The 16,391-nt window shown below is 38.7% G+C and overlaps 1 protein-coding gene across 5 annotated transcripts in view; it reads right to left on the bottom strand.

Moving 5' to 3' along the window:
- Positions 1–14,565, bottom strand: part of LOC126915260 (teneurin-a) — a 695,244-nt gene extending 680,679 nt beyond the window's left edge. For 3 of the 5 annotated variants that reach the window (XM_050719759.1, XM_050719762.1, XM_050719761.1), the window contains exon 1: positions 13,175–14,565. The gene's annotated coding sequence lies outside the window, so the exon portion shown is untranslated. The remainder of the gene's footprint in view (positions 1–13,174) is intronic. The other 2 variants (XM_050719763.1, XM_050719764.1) reach the window with 1 other exon arrangement.
- Positions 14,566–16,391: the final 1,826 nt, after the last annotated feature.

Genomic DNA, 16,391 nt, shown 5'->3' with positions numbered 1-16,391 from the left:
TAAAAGTCTTTCAATGTAACCGGTAAAAGTAAGAATCACAAGAATATAACATAGAACACAATCAGGATCATTAATATATTGAAATAACTTGCGCATAATTTACTGTATTGGAATTGGAATGTTCAGTTGGTCTTTCACGAAGTAAATTTAAAACAAAACGTAAGAAGTGAATCGAAGTAGACTTTGATCGACAATCGAACTGGAAATATCGCTGCTTTCGCGGAGAAAATGCGTCGAGCTTTTAAGGTCATCAAGCGGAAAAAGTAGAATAATAAGTCAGAACGAAAATGTACAAGATAATTCGGGTCACTGATTCAGTTGTACAAAAGATATATATAATCTTTCTCTCGAGCAATGTAAGGTAAGTGACGAGGACGACGGTCGATTGAGTCTCAAGACCGTCTGTTTATCTCTTCGCTATGTGAATCGAATCGCATTTGTTTTCCTTGGCTAACTGAGTCGAGTCTGCGATGTTTACTTTGGACAGGTGAGGTGAGTTCCATCTACACTGATATTTACATTAGGTTTTAATTATAATTTATATTGTATTTAACCCTTGACTGTTATGATGAAATGAAAATATGTTAATTCTATCGTTAGGCCTCGATAAATAGTTCACTTAGGTAATGAAACTTGAATATTTTTGTATAGCTAAATACTCGCATTACAGATCGCGAAATGGTATAGGTACAGACACTTCTCGTTAATCGCGAATACATGCAGCGTGTACGCGCCATAGAGGGATGAACATCCGGCATTTTTACGTAATTGGAGAGTTGTAATCTGGTTGTCTGTAGCAATTAGCGTAATTTCAGTGCTTAAGCAGAAAACATTTTTTCATGTACGCTTTATCGCGTGTTCGTCGGTTGGTTAGCGTGCGTAGCGCTGTATACCGGGCCATGACCAACCAAATCGATAAGCCAGGATATTAGCGATATTAACACTTTTCTTGTTCATTGTTATTCTTTCCATCCTTTATTTTTATTCTGTTCTTCACGGAGACACGAACTTTTTTTGTACCGTGCGATACAATCGATTTAAACGCTGTCTTTAAATTGGTTCCTGTGTGTTATCGGATTTTATTTGGTTTAGGAATTTTTATTTCTACAAGAAATTTAATTCCTGTAAAACAATTAATTTATTGCTTGTAATTTACTTTTAATTTTTTCATTGTATGCTTTTAATATAGCTTCATTAATCTTTGTATATGCAAATTTAATAGTACAAATACATTACTTTAAAAATATTAAATATTACAAAGTATCTAAAATGATCTTAGTCACCACATATTTTTCTCCAAGTATTCTATTTTATATGCCTACAGCTGATAAATAAATGGTACTGAAACTCGTTCTGAAACTTCGTTCCTGGCTTTTATTTAACTCGGGCATTGAGAAAACACGGTTTTATCCAAGTAGACCATGCATGAAAAATTCACTTGACAGTATCGTATTTATTCCATTAAACTAATGAATTTTCATTAATATTACTTGTTCATGCACCCGAATGTGTCGAAGGTATATGTATATATAATGTATAGAGACGCACCATTACAACTCTCCTCATTTCTAATTTACTGTGCGAGAGATGCTGTTACAAAATAATGACCCAAGCCAACAAATTCTACCTGTATCACAAATTAAACATTATTACGTATTTAGAATTCGATTTACTGTCAAACGTTACATTTAAACATCATAGTATAATTTTCTAATCGAGATATATTAGTCTGCTTAACATTATCAAAATCGGACATAAATACTTGCCCCATCTAAATTACCTTATTATATCAATCATTAGTTTCTTGTCATTATGCGTTATTCACTCCGTCAACTAGAACAAACGAGTTAACTTCCTATCCTTTTGAATGTAATTATTTCAGATTATTTAACACCTTTATAATCTTACTAAAATTATAATCAAAACAAATTAATCTGTTTGCATTGATCTTTGACTTGCTGTTCAAAAGAAATTTCTCATCGAAAAATAATCCGCTCAAAATTAATATTTGTCGTATAAGCTGTATAGAATAACAAAATTTAAGTCTACAATAGACTAATATTTAGTTTTTGTTCATCAACGAAAAATCGTACAAGAAATGGAATAATCCCATCATGACTGGCGGAAGATCAACGAATATCACGGTACATAGTACGTAGACACGGGGAACGACCGCGATATTCCGGCAAACTTCCGCCATTTCCGCGGGATTAATACAATTCCATGGAACTTTAACAATCCGCGGCGCAACTAGCTAAACTAAACAGATTTCGTTGTGCGAGGAAACGTCAATTCTGACGTATGCGTTTGATTTTAACGACTTGTATACACACCAATACCAGAGGTACCGAGGCTTGTTCGTAACTGACGGCTTGACGTTTGCACGCTGATGTGTACTGATTTTGGATTTCCATCCGCGGCATGCGGGGAACAGAGACGAATCGTGTATTCGCCGCGTCACGGGTAATGAGGAAATCATGCCCTGTACAATTAATCCCGGCCAAGTTGAAATCGTTTCAACGAAGCACTCTCGATTACCAAGCGCAAAACCGCCAAGACGATCGACTATCGAGAGTACGCGTATAATACCCCAGCAACGATCTCATTTGTTCCAGAGAATTTAAACGATCTTGGAAGATATTTAGTTCAAGAACGCGGTTTACTGTTCAAAATTTATTATATGTGTGGAATGTTGCTGAATTACTTTGATAGAAATTTAATAGGTAGACTGAAGAATAAATATCTGTAGAATAAAATACAATTATGGAAAATCTTAAAATCTTTAATTATTGACTAGCCCAATTACCCTTCAGACATTAGCGAAAAATCACTGTGTTTATGTGAGGATTAGAGGAAAACCAAGGTGATATAGGTAGAATAGATAGAGAAGAATTAGAGAAAATACCTAGCTAGGAAAAAGAAAGAACAAAATCCGCTGGCGAAGAACACGTTCCGATGAAGAAAAGGTCGTTAAAAGTGGAAAGATAAAGTGATTGAAAACTGAAACGAATAACAAATCCCCTTGGAATTCTATTAATAAAAAATTTCAACATTAAACTGAGGACGAACAAACCAAGAAAGAACTGAAAACAGGATACAAAGGTAAGGTAAAGGAAAAAAGGAATTGGTTAACGGAGCTTTATCCCCCTTGGTAGGCTAGATAACTGGACAGGTATTCTGATCGCGTATCAGAACGATATCACGTTCCCTAACAGCAATGCATAACGTGCACATGTATACGTGATCATGGGTGTAACGCAACGCAAAGAAGGGAGGCGACTGGATAGGCAGCCGGGGTGTAACAAATAACGCCCGCACTTATCTGAGTCATGCACTTTTCAGTGACAAGGGCGTATGATTTATTGCCTACAAGCTTGCTACAATGAGTCCAGGACGTGTTAAACTGACCGCGTTCATCATTAAAATTAATGGGTATTGGATACCGGCCGCATGGACGTATACATACATATATATTGTATATATATATATATGAAAGGGAGGCAGGGATAAGCGAGACAGATAGAGAGGCAAACTCCCGGGGACAAAAGGATCTCGTAATCATTTGGCCCTTCTAATTATTCGTCCCGTGTTCCGTGTGTTCCACAGAAACATATTTAAAAAAATATTCGTAGTCTGGTAACAACAAGATGCGTGAATTATTAAAAGAAATGTAGTATAGGAACATGTAAACTTGTAATACGCGATAAGTTATGAGGAAGGGTTAGGTCTCTTGTGAAGGGTGAGTTAGCAAATTAAGGGCGTAATTGAGGGGAATCTCTTGTATTGATAATGAAGGGTTTAAACGATATTTCGAGGAAGCTTCGATGATATACTCCGTAATTAGACATAAGGAGAGCATGTATTTCAAGGGACGCTTTAATAAAAACTTAATAATAAAAAGTCGAAGTCTTATGAATATAAAACGACAACCTAAATGAAAGTTATGGAATGGAAGTTAATTAAAGCTGTTGAAACTAAATAATCTTACACGAACCACCTTCGAATACAACTACAGATACCAAAAACTCGAGTGCGAATGGTAACACTGTATAACGAACATAATCCACGCAATCCAGACAAAAATTCATTTACCCTAAACCAGTTAATTCACGAATCTCCATTACCCAATCCTGCCCATTCAGCTCGTCGAATCTGTAATACTACCATCCCGGCCATGCTTTCTCCGGCAACTTACCCAGGCAAGGTCTCCGTCTGCGAAAAATTGACTTGAGAGCCGCAGAATCGCGGTACCCCTTGTTGTAGAAATTTCGATCGAGGGGCAGAGGGAAATGGTTTATTTTAACGCGATATTCGCCCGAACGTTTGAATAAAATTCACCTTAGACGTACAAAAGAGAATTGATGCTGCCGCGTCCCTCGGTTGAATTTTAAAGCGAAGTGCCGACGGCGGCATTGGCGAATTGAAATTCGTAATACGCGGCGGATGTAAAAACTCCCGAGGTTCGCGTAGACGGGACCACGTAAAAAGCACTTCCGGAACCGACCGTAAAGTTCTACAATGCGTTGCCGCGGCAATTTGCGCGAGAAGCTCGTTGCGGCGAGTTCTAGCTGCCGTGCCGTCAATCGTACATACGTACTACACGCACTCATCTCAGGTGTTTAACGTCCGCCGTCACGAAATTGTCCCGGAAGCGACGGCGTCCATTGTGCCCGGCGAATATGAAACGTGTTAAACTAACCGCCAACATCCATTAAAATTAATGGGTATTGAATAGCGGAGATGGGGCGCACTGCAAGCCGAATGAAGTGCTACATCGTTTCTGGCCAGACGTCTGCCTCGTACCCGGTGAATCGCTGAAACCTTTCAGTCGGCGATACAAACTACCCCTGATCGAGCAAAAAACCTTGCTCGAGGATCGAGTCAGTGGAAATGGGAAAATTGAAAGTACGTGTACATACATTAAATGCCATGGTTCTACTGATTTTTTTATTAGTGTACATTTATCTTCGAATGCGATTATTACTATGTGATTTATATAGGAATAAATTGCTGCTTTGTGATTATTATTAATTTACTGTGATAGCGACTTTACATTTACTTCACTCGATTTTTATTAATTTAACATATAATATATATATAATATATTTTTGTATTATTTGCGGAGAAATATAACTGTAATTAATCACAAACATTACCATCGTAGAATTTTCCAAACGTCAAACTCACTATTAAAATTTGCGGCGACACGTTTCTCATTTATATTTCCGAAATTTTGGAAATTGCAGCTAGAACATCACGTTTAATTGTATGATATACTGTACACCCGTGTACAGCATCAATTCGCATTAAAATTAACACGCGATTAAGAATCAGCGCAACTTATCTGCTGCGAATACAACAGCGACGCTTGTATCAAAGAGATTTTGCTCGTTAATAACGACGAATAAACGCGCACAAAAACATCCGTAAATTCCCCAGAACGATTCGAGAGGAGGAATTTCATTTGAATAATAAAAGAACGCTTCTGTGGGCGAGAGGGCGGAGAGGTGGAAAGAGTAGAATATGCGAATGGAGAGTTTCTCGGAAGAGAACGCTAATTCAGGGAGGAAAGAAATCCCGCCTTCGCCCGGTAACAACAGCTTTTACGTTTCGCTTCTAGTTATACTTGACCTAGTGCCACCGGGCGCGGTAATCACTTTTCTTTTCCGATGAATTTCCCCTCGATATTCCCGGAAGTTCCACCGCGACAGCGGGACAGTAGTCCGTTTGCCTTGTACGAAACTTCTGAGAAACGAAGCTCGATAATATACAAAGCAGTCGGTCATGCGAACCAATCGTAGATCACGGGCTTCTGCATAATAAGAAAGGAGAGGAATTTATCAATTTTCTACTAGTCAATTGCTGCTCTGTACTTTGTAACAGAGATCTTGTTGCATCTGTTTTCTGCTTTAAAGCTAACGAATTGCTTCGTATTTACTATACAGATTATCTCGAGCAACTCGACTCAAACTTTGTAATAGTAGAAGGCATAACAATTAAATTTTGATATGCAAAATTAATAATATCCGTGTTTCAAAAGTGAACGTTGAGAGAAATTTTAAAGATTCAAAGATTATCTCCACTGTATAAATGTAACAATTTTAATACAAAAGATGATGAATCCAAATATAATGAATTAAAAGATAATAAATCTAAATAAATCTTGCAAACGTTTATAAATACCGGCGGATGTAGTTTGTTAAACGATGATTAAACATTCTATTCACTTTTACACCTGTTTTCCTATTATGTGTATTGAAATTCGCTCGATAAGTTGCGTAAAATGTGTAAATGAGAAAGCAATATCGTTTAAAGTCAGAAGTTTCTGTTTCCAATTCCACTTCCATAAATTTCGTTACAAAACCGAGTAACGAGCCCCGCGGAATACGCAGCGAATTTCCTGGATTAAAAGGGAGGCGGTATTTTGTTAAAAATTTCGTTGGTATGCAGAAACGATACGCGCATTGTTTTACCGAGTACAAAGATGCCAGTACTGATTATGTTACGGATCGCGATCATATAATGTTATTCAATGTGGAAATCTCTATCGGTTTTTTAACGAAGCTACTTGCAACAGTGCCGAAAATTCATTCGGAAATTATAAATAATATCGATAATATAAACATTATAATACGAAATTGCAATTTTACATGGGCAACGGAACATGCGGAAAAGAGATTTTATATAAATGTATAGCAATGCGTTATGATATAACACGCTTTAAATTCATTTTACCTTTCCACCGTATACTTCCATCAAGAATCTACGGTTCTTCTTCTTGCTTCATAAATATTATAAATTTAGGTCGGCTACTATTTGTTATACTCATCGATAATGTTAAATTAAAATTTCGAATAATGTTACGACATGTTCAATTGTATATTTGTAACAGAAATTTCTACTATGAACGATACTAAATATATGAAAATAATTAAACTGCGAATTCACATTTCATTTGAAACTACGACCGAGAGTCTATTTAAAATTTTTGCTGAATATAAAATGTGGCTGCTTTTCATTATTTTTTAATCCTAAAGTCGACTATCAAAGATAAATTCAGATAGTTTTCGCTGTTTATGCTATATAAATTTCAAGAAACGATCGATCGTTACGAGAAACATCCGCGAGGCACAAAGAACACTTCTACTGTACATCACTGCACGAATGATGATTTGCATACAACGGTGCAGCGAAACGAATTCAATCTGTTAAACAAGCCATGGCTCGATCGCTCAAACGATCCCAGTGAGCAAGAAAAAAAATGGACCAAATCAACATCGAAAAAAATAAACTACAATCACCCAACGAGCTAGGTGAACTCTTCCGATGTAACACAAAAATCAGTATTCCACTTCGTAATATCAATACGATGAAACATACCATAAGTTAAATCACTTCTGTCACCACGCACACCTCTGTCGTTCATCTGCACATCTTACGCAGTTCTTCAACACTAAGATAAAAGATAATATTATAATTGACTGATAATTGGCTGACTAAAACATCCCATTTCCTAAAATCAAGCTTTCGCTCGAAACACGCCTTTAAATGATCCTCACTGGTACTCACACGTACTTTATTTATCGTATAACCTCTCAAACGAACAATGAACAAGTCCTCAGAAATACTTCATTCGAATATTCTTTAAAACCTTCGCATTAGCGCGCATACTCCTCAAAATTCGCTGTTCCATCATCACTAATGATCCACGTTGCAACAATGAAATTTCGTGGACAGGTCGGAGATCATGGAACACAAGTGGAAACGACAACGAAGTAGAGAAACGCAATGGTGGAAGAGGACAGAGATAATGGACACGAGAAAGGCAGTGCGACGAGGAGCAGCACAGGTAAATCGATCTGTCGGCGCACGTAACACGCGGTTAAGTAGCGCGTTAAAACTCCGCGAACGTTCCGGGTATGCTTTCAGCATATTTGCATAAGACTCTACTTTGTGGCGCGTACACGCACACACGGTTGCGTTACACTCACAGTTACGAGGATGCCACATGGACGTTCGTATGTCCGTACGAAATGATGAGAAAATCGAGCCACCCACCGCCGGACTGCGTTTCTGCGAGATGTATAACGATTAGTTAAGAATCTGATTGCACTTATTGAATCACTCTTAGAAAGAAAGAACGTTTCATGATCAATCATTCGTGCATCGACGACGATCGCGTGACTCCGTTTAGACATTCCTCGGGGCGAAATTGAAAACTCGCGTGGAAATGTTTTCCTTCCTCTTATTTACTCGTTACTGACGATCGATGCGCTGCTCGATTATAGCAGAATTGAATGAAGATACCGCTACAGTATGAAAAGTGATAGAAATTTAAATATTGTGGAATACAGCTTTCTTTCACTTCAGTGAGAGATTTCATCTTTCATTGATCGAGGCAGTTGATTTTGGTTAGCAAAAATGACATGTAAAAATAGAGAATAGATAATAGATAGGAAGAGGCGGTGTTATTTTGCAGTTTCCGGAATAAATGCGAGTTCGTTCTAACGCGAAAAAGGGAATATTTTTAGTTATAAAATGTAACAGGATATCAAAATATTTGAGAAATATTATTTCAAATTTAATGATTGACTGTTTTAAATAGAATGGATAAATGGTTGTATCTAATCATTGGAAACGAAGTTATAAAAATAGAATAATTAAGAGTGACGAATGCCAAAGATATTAAAGGTATCCAAGGAACGATACTTTGTAATTTAGATGAATGGCGAATATAGAAGAATTATAAATTTCTGTAATAATATATATCCATATAACTAGATATTCCTTATAACTAGAAAATATCCTGAATCATATATGAAAATACTAAAAATTCTCGATTGCGAATCTTCGAATTCTCAGGAAATATTACCTTCTTCTTAGAATCTACGTGTTATAGACCAGATATAGAAATCGGAAGAATAATCTTCAATATTAAAAGCTTTGGCTGCCAGAAAAATATTACAAACATTTAAGAAGAAACGATTGAGTTCTCTCTTCTGTCTCTTACTATCTCCCTCTCTCTTTCTGACACGCATTCGCGATTCGCTGGCAATTTAAAATAGTGCTGTTTGCATTTCCCTCTCAATTACGGAAATATCAAGCAGAAACGCCGAGAACTTCAAGTATCCCGAGCATAGTTAATTTCTATTACATTTGTATATTTAATCTTCCCTCTCGGAGGAATAATCGCGTCGACGGGTCAGAGATTCCGGAACTTTTGATAAAACTGTAAATAACGGCGACGCGGCCAGAGCTTAACTTTTACCAAGAGTTCGCTGGCCCCTCCAATTAGCGACATTTGTTGAAAAAATTATCGACAGAGTCGAGTAGAAAATGCATCTGTGGCCTATGCAATATTACTTCAGGTTGAGTATGTCTCGTTCGTCTTCCTGCTAAGTATTGGACGACCGAGAATCCTCTTTTTAATTTCAATCAAAAACTCCATTATTTATCATAGTAATAATTAATCTGCATATACTTCGCTATCCATCGTGATTTTATATTTCTAGCTGTTGGTTAAAGAATTACTTTTTTCGTAACAAAAGTATTTGAAGCAAGCTCAAACGATATGAATTCTCAATTTGAATATTTTTTATCGCTTGAAAAGAGACTTTTGCATTGCACTCTCTTAGAAACAAACGTCGATTTCTTCCGTTTCCCAGCCGGAGTTTCAACAACATCAAGGGATTTTAGCAACATCGGGAGATAAATAAAACGCAGCGTTAAAGCGCAGTAAAACGTAGCATTAAAAACTCGTCCTCTTTCTAAACATTGCTCTCAACATTGCTCGACCTCAACAAAAAAAAAAAAAAAAAAAAAAAAAAGTAGAAGAGAAAAAAACGAAAGGAGAAGAAAAAAAAGAGTTCACCTTTTTGTAGAGCACAGGTCAAGCAATAGAGCGACGTATCGTGTCACAATCTTTTTTTTTCATCGGCGTAAGCCAGCAGATCACCGTTAACGTTATATATCGAGTTGCAATACCAAGAAGAATTACGTCCGCTTTTTTCCTTTCTTTCTCCCAGTTGCCATTTAAAAACGTCATCGAGCCGATATTAATAGCTATTAAAAGCGACGGTGGACTTGTAATCGCGTGAAATCGAGTTACGCCACGGAAATTAGCCGCATACTCTGTAATAAAAACGATTACTCGAATAACTTGCGGCTACTGGCGAGTTGTCACGTGACTGGATCATTTATGGCGGGATCATTGGCGATGCGCGGATAAAAGTTCGTGCACCATGTAACGAGCGGCCTCCACGGTGGTTCGCCGCTTTGTAAAAGCGACCAACTTAATTTAATCGGTCTCGAAACGCGCGCGCATACACCTCGCCGGTTTAATCGGCAATTACGTTTAACGAATATCGCGCCGAGGCCATTGGCGGGTTTTGCAAAACGCGATTCATGGTCGCGTGGAGCCCGCGCGTTGTTTGACAGATTGTTTACGGAGATTTGCGGTAAACTTTACTTTTAATGTATTAGCAGCCCCTGGCATAAAATTAATATCGTTGGATTTTTGTTCATTTTAATTCACAACAATACGATAATCGACTAACCTAAAACGTTTGTTAAAGAGATAAAGGTATTCTTCGATACACCGATTAAGTAAAGCAGATGTAAGAGAAAGAAAGAGAGAGAAAGAGAAAAAGTCAAGCTTTGAACGATTGCAAAGTAAATACAGTATTATGGCCGCAAAGTTGAACGTTATTTGAATTAAGAATGACTGTAAAGAAATAGGAGAAAGATGTTAGAGCTTGGATATATTCTATACTTTCTGGAATACTTTAAATATTTGCTGTAGGTAAAGGCCTTTTTTAGCGTTTCGATTATTAATATAAGATCCGCGGTACAAGTTACTTTCGCCGGAATACATTTCACAATATTGTACAGCTTTACATTATCTATTATCTTTCTAATATTTTAGGAATTTCATCGCCGAAAGAGGGTACTGTTTACAAAGTAACAAGGTAATCAATGAATTTTTGAACGCCTTTAAAGGTTATAAATTACTTTTCTTTCAATGACTGCTTTACTGAGAAAGGATCTCGCAGTTTAAGTATGAATGTGTGACTGTTTAATGCTCTTAACTCTCAATCCTCTTTCAGATCTCTGGCTAACTGAAATCAATACTAATTCAACGTTAATACGCTCAAAATGCGAGTTTTCACAGAAGATATAGTAAGGTACTGAATATAACATCTACCACCTGGAACAACAAAATTTCAATTTGCATAAAATATCATTATTCATAATATTCTTGACATTACACGAATCTACAAGAATACTTGTCTGTATGTGTGGAAATATTTGCAAAAAATACTAGTTTTAATGATCATGAACTAATGACTAAGATAATCGTATGACTATTTTTATATTTCAGGTAGCTATGAATCTACTGAAGATAGTAAAATATTTAAAAATTCTGTGATTAATAAGTATCACAAACCCCTAAAATCTTACAAGAATATTTGTAAATTTTCTTCATGTCACAGCGCAGTGAAAAATGTCGCATAAAGCACACTAACAAAAGTACTACCAGAAGACGCGTGGAATTATCGTTGAAAAATGTTGTACCTGCTATTGAGGAACGTCGAAGCGCACGAAACGAATAAATTCGGTCGCAAAATATCAAATTTATCCGTGAGAAAAGAGAGAGAAGCGGCGGAGGTGCGAGCTCGAAGCGGATCGGTACAGCCGCGTGGGAAAGTTTCGCGCGATTCTCGAAGAATTCGAAGGTTTGCGAGGGAAAGGAGCATCTCCTTTAGTTTCGAAGCTTTAAGAATACGGGGGCGATCTGAAAAATGGGTCGAACGTTTTAAAAGTGTATAACGCTCATAAAAATAGGCAAACCGCGAGCCGGTTAATGTAAATCTGCGAATCTGTTTTAATATACTTTGCAGACACTGAGAAATTGCTGTATTTGCGGTTAACGGCTTCAATATAATGTAAGGATATAATACAACGTCTCGTATCGTGACAGGAACTATAAAATGTTTACAAAGAAATTCAACGTATATGATAACTTTCCGAAATAAACATGGTTTCGTGTTTAACGTGTTTCGAATTTATTTTAACATAATAGATTGCTACGTAGAATTTCTATGTTGATTTCTCGATCAACTGAATTTCTAAGTAGTATACCGTAAAATTGCTCAGACGCGTTCAATGATACTGCACGTTTGAAATAAACTGAAATGATAAAAAGAGGCACAAGTGTACATTTGTACACTTTCAGATCATCTCAATATTTTTATGGTAATATAATATTCGTAATTTGTTCAAATCCTCATACGTAGACACAGGCATTTCGTTGTACTGTTTCAGCTTGAAACAAGGAAATATAAGAATTATATTTGCAGATTGCTACATTGACGACTGTTCTCCTGTTTATCTTCGCGAATGCTGCACATTCCCAAATTTTTTACACCGTTTTCCAACTAAACGTAATGATAAACAATACCTTATTGTAAGATTTTAAAATATAACAAAAGACTACACGAAGTCAATGCGCAAAGCCACATTAAGGAAATATTTTTTGCTTATTTTCGTGAATACGTCCTCTCAAATCCCCCAACCCTCTTCGAAATTACTCGGTATACAATCGTTATTTCGTCGGGACGCTTCAACCAACCGTGTAAAAAAGCGTATACGCGTATCTAGGTCGTAGGGAATAGAACAAATACCGGAAATATAAAAATCATAACGAACCGTGCCACTTTCTTCTCTCTTTAATACGTGACTCAAGCGATGCGACGCGCGGCTCAAAGCGCCCATCGTTTAATTAAACGGAACATTTACAGGCGACTCCTGTTTCTTTGCGCGGGAATAAACGCAAAAGGGATTAATCGACATCGAAAAAACATTTTCCAAGTGTGTGTACATGTGAATCACCGAGAAAAGGGAATAAAAAAAGGTAGAACAATCGACCACGATGTTTTTACGGTATCCGTAGGTGTGTCCAATTCATAGTTCTACCCTAGCCAATTATAATTTCATTCCCCGAAATTCCCATCGATTAATTCGAAGCAGCCGTGCTCTCTAATTAAATCCCAGCCATGCAAACCCGAATAATTCACGTTTGCAAATCAATCGAATCGCGCGGTAAAGATATCTCCAGCCGCCCGATATCCATATAGTACGTATAGTTTGTATTCGTAACCACGAGGGAACTCACCTTAATTCGATGCTCTGGTTCCGTTTATCATTGATGCTGACGATCACGTCTCGAGGCTGTATGGTTTTGTCGTCGTTGCACTTTGTGGAGGTCACTTTGCCGCACTACAGTTCACCAAGGTCGACCAAACGGCTCTCTTACTCGCGCGTCGCCGTATCACATACGCTGACGCGAGCTAACAACGGCATATATTAACGACAGCACCACGATGGACGATAAGGTTCCGTGGATGGACGCGCGGTTTAATCCTACGGGAATGTGACGGCGCGTACGCTTTCTACCGTCGCGTCGCTTCGTTGTTAAGAAGATATTAACCGATTCAGAAGACCGGACAAACAGTTCTCATTTCACTGCACTTTTTCTCGTCGAAACACGCTTAGCCGCCGATCAGTTTGCCCCGGGACTTTTCAATCCTTTTACCCTTCACACGCGACGAGAAAGTTTCGTTCTCGTTTCACTTTCTCGAACAGCGACAAAACCTGTCCCCTACGTAAACACGACTAGGATGCACGATTACGCGCTAAAAAACGAGTCGATCGAAACGATTCACTGATTTACGGACATTCACGAGTATATGTAAGATTATGTAATAGATAGAAGCTCGTGTCACACGTGACGAGACGATACAGTCCAAAACAAAACAACGTCACCAGCTGATTTCGCTTAACCGGTTGTTTAACCGCTGACAGAACGCAAGCAGAACGCGACAAGGAGAGAACGAAGAGAAGAAGACGAATCGGCGCAAAGTAGGTAAAAGGAAACGCGTAAGAGGAACACACGAAAGGATAACGCGAACAGCAAAAACGGACAGGCGGTAACAGGAGCGTGTGTTTCACCGCGCGACGACGTAAACACTTCGCACGAAAGCTCTCGACTGGCTCGGCAGGGATGACCGAGCGGCACAGTTCAGTGGTTCGCGCAAGTAGCTCGGTAACGCGACGTAACAGTGCGCAAGCTGTGCTTTTGTGCGGCAGATGCAGCCCCAGTACAATCGGTAAGCTGACAGTTACTCTCTCTCCCTTTTCACCTGCCTCCCGCGTTCTTCTCTCGCGTGCCACTATCGTCCTTCTCTCCTGCCTCTCCCGTGTGTATTTCTTCCTCGCGTGTCAATCTCTGTTAACGCGTGTTAATCTCGTTAACGTATGTTAACGCATGCCAACATGCGCACCCGTTGCTCGATTTCCTTTACGTTCGCACGTTGCCTGACGTCGAGGTTCTTCTATGCGGGGCATTCGAGTCGAGATGCGAAACAAAATCTCGAGAGAGAAGCGTGGTGGTTAGATACGAGAGATCTCGCGCGAACACTACGTTCTCCCCTTTCCCTATCCGTCGTCGGACTGACGAACTCCGTGGTGAGACTGACCGTCCGACCTGTGTGTACCTGCGCCGCGGCAGAGCGGCCACGGTGGATCGCGAAAAGTAACTGGCGAGCCGACCGACCCCGATTGCCTCGAGTCTGCGCCCTAGCGACATTTCTCGTGTACCGGATATAAAATATAGACGCTAGCTACCGTGTACGTGTACCTACGCGTCTCGCGCTCTCCATTCTGCTCCATTCTGCTTCACTCTAGCTCTTCCAGCCTCTATACTCTATACTCTCTAACCTCTTCTACACCGTTTTCTTGCTCTCTCTTACTCGTTCGTTTTACTTTGCCACGCGCGCCTTCTACTATCGTCGACTATGGCGAGACTTGAAAAGGAAGAAACCTTCCACCTCCTCTTCCCCTTCCTTCCTCTTTTCTTTCCCTTCCTTCCTCTCTTCTTTCTTGCCTCCTCTTTCTCTTTTCCGCGCACAGCTTTTATTCGCCCGGTTCTTGCTTCTTCTTGCCTAAGCTCTCCACTTTGTTTGCCTGTTTCCTGCTTTCTTCCTAACGCTTCTTCTTCTTCTTCTTCTTCTACGTTCCGTGCCGTCTGTTTGCTCTTCTAATCCGTCGCCCGTCTGTTCGCGTGTCCCTGCTCGTCACCGCTAGTATGCGCTGCTAGCTTCTTTAATCGTGTTGCCATTACAATCTTAGCGCTAGTCGATTATATCGAAAGGTATCGAAGTGTCGCCAAAATCGAGACGGTTGAATTCTCGCGTGTCGAATGAAGTTCTCAATTGGTTCGCGGTTTCGTTAGAGGTAAACCTGGTTAAGTAGAAACCCCGGTTTTGCTGGAAGTTTGAATCGAAGTCGTTGTTTCTTGAAAATCAAAGTGGATCGAGTTTCGTACAAAGGTTCAGGTGAAATGTCCGTACCAAGCGATCGTATTGCAGTGTGTCGCTTGCCGTTTCTTGATTCATTTTGAGGTTATATTTGCATTAATTTCAGATTAAAGTTACGGTTTTAAGGGACTTTATTAACTAAATTTTTATTCGAATTGAAACGTTTTGAGTATCCAAATGCATTGACATTTGTTTCCATAAATCGATTATACTTCTTAATTGGTTTTTGATCCCGAGGTTATATTTATCAAACTTTGAATTAGACTGATTTAATTTGATTATATTCGATTTAATTTATGTTAACTCGTAATCAAGTAGAATAAACGTTAATGTACATAGAATTCTATACCTCTGCATTCGTTTATTCTTGGAAATTATATCAAAACATGTATTTTTACCGAACAATGTCTAAAATCAATTTATTTATATATTTTTCGTACATCTTTGTTTCATTCTCCTTCTTAATTGGTACCAACGCGATATTTATATCAGTTCTTGATTAGAACTAGCTAATTAGGTTAGATCCAAGTTCAACAGATTTCTTGTACATGTTGTTTTAAAATCGCTACCTTGTCAATCACAATCTAACCCCAATCTGTATCGTTATTCTGATCAATTTAGAAATTTCGAAGGTACTGATACCTAAATAAAATATATCTTTGGAACGTTTGTATCTTAATACGTCAATAACGAGATTTTCAGTCGCACAGTTGTCGCCGGTCGTTAGGCCTGAATTGGATCTGATTTAGGAGCTGGTTGGGTCGGGGTTAGACTACGGGGTTAGACGTAGACTACCTGTGGGTCTGGACTGGGTTACGTCCGGATGAAATACTGCTCTCGTACACGTTGCCAGGATTCCCCCCGAAATAGACTTGTCATTTCCTTGGGAGAGTTTGAGTTATGTCTAAATTAAGTCCAGGGCTAAGCAAACTTCTCCATGAAGTTAGCAGAAGTTTCTTTTGAAATCGAACTTATCATCTTTTCCGACATCAATAGAAGTCGATCGTCGAATGT

Source organism: Bombus affinis, chromosome 4 (genome assembly GCF_024516045.1).
Source record: "Bombus affinis isolate iyBomAffi1 chromosome 4, iyBomAffi1.2, whole genome shotgun sequence".
NCBI classification, from domain to species: domain Eukaryota; kingdom Metazoa; phylum Arthropoda; class Insecta; order Hymenoptera; family Apidae; genus Bombus; species Bombus affinis.
Note: the sequence above shows the minus strand (reverse complement) of the source record. Positions and strands in the feature narration are given on the sequence as shown.